Below are 1,202 nucleotides of genomic sequence, written 5' to 3' on the forward strand. Positions count from 1 at the left end.
TATATATATATATGTGAGACAGCGTGGTGAAATCAGGCGCTCGTCAAAATAATGAAATCGAAGAAACTGTCATATTAATCTGTCCGTTTGACAAATTTTTATTGATTTTTTTTTTTTATTGATTCAAAACCTTTAAGGTCCATTTAAAATCCAGTTTTTGAGTGGATTTTACTGAAAGACATTAAAGGCACAAAAAAAGTACATTCTCAGTTTACAAGGACTCTCCGGCTATGGAAGTCACATAATTTTGACGCCATTTCCCCGCTAATGTTACATCTGAAGCCAGGTGACCCCCACCTTCTTCAATCACAAATATCTCAAATTCAATTTGAGATACAAGGGTACTTCTTTCACTTAATCAAGGCAAATCAATAGGCTTTAAGAAGATACCAATAACTCCATATGCCCCAAATGTGACGAGTGCCCGATTCCACCGCGCCCGTGACACATATTACATAGATCTACTCCTTCGCTTCCTTCAAAGAAAATGACAAACCCTTTCAATTGCTCTAACCCTCCTGTAACTGTCCACTCCTCCAACCCCCTCGTCAACTTAACAAGTTCCGTCAACAACAATATGGCTCCAATAAAGTCTAAAAATACCTACGTCTGCATTCCCCTCCTCCCCCAATCCCAACCCCTCCACTTCCAAACACAAAACATGCATGACTTATAATAATTTTCTAATTTGCTGACACTGTGGCGCACGTTAAACTCACGTTTATACACTTGACTTTCGGAACTGTGAGAAGCTGGAAAGAAGATGATTGCGGCTGACTAATCGTGTCCCTCCTCTGCTGAGTCGAGTCTGTTCACGATTTCAATAATAACTAGGAAATTAGGATGAAGATGGAGAGAGAAACTGAAATTAGGAAGAAGGCTACGGGTTTCAGGAATTTATACTAAAAATAGCACTTGATCAATCCTATTTCCATTTTCAGCTGGTGAAATAATATGACGTTTTTTGCGCGTCTTGGGGGCTATGGACTGCCATTAAGATGTTAACAAAAGCTAAATTTTACTTTTTCTTGCTTATATCTAATTAGATCTATAGCAATTCATTAAACATTTAGTCGAGGAGCAGTGTGTGTTGGGAAAAAGGTGTCGCAAAATCGGATATTCCCGGTTTAGTGAAACGTACTTTTAGCCTACTATAAATACCTCAGTGGGAATTTCCTATAATTCGAAGGCTCGACAAAGTT

General features: G+C 38.6%; 1 protein-coding gene across 2 annotated transcripts in view; it reads right to left on the reverse strand.

Annotated features, from left to right (window-relative positions):
* LOC101848403 overlaps window positions 1–892 on the reverse strand; it is a gene marked incomplete at its 3' end in the record, with an annotated part of 7,955 nt that extends 7,063 nt beyond the window's left edge. The window contains 1 exon segment of one of the 2 annotated variants that reach the window (XM_005112567.3): window positions 720–892. 2 annotated transcript variants of the gene reach the window in all.
* Window positions 893–1,202: the final 310 nt, after the last annotated feature.

The sequence above is a fragment of the Aplysia californica genome, unplaced genomic scaffold (genome assembly GCF_000002075.1).
Source record: "Aplysia californica isolate F4 #8 unplaced genomic scaffold, AplCal3.0 scaffold01321, whole genome shotgun sequence".
Taxonomy (NCBI): Eukaryota; Metazoa; Mollusca; class Gastropoda; order Aplysiida; family Aplysiidae; genus Aplysia; species Aplysia californica.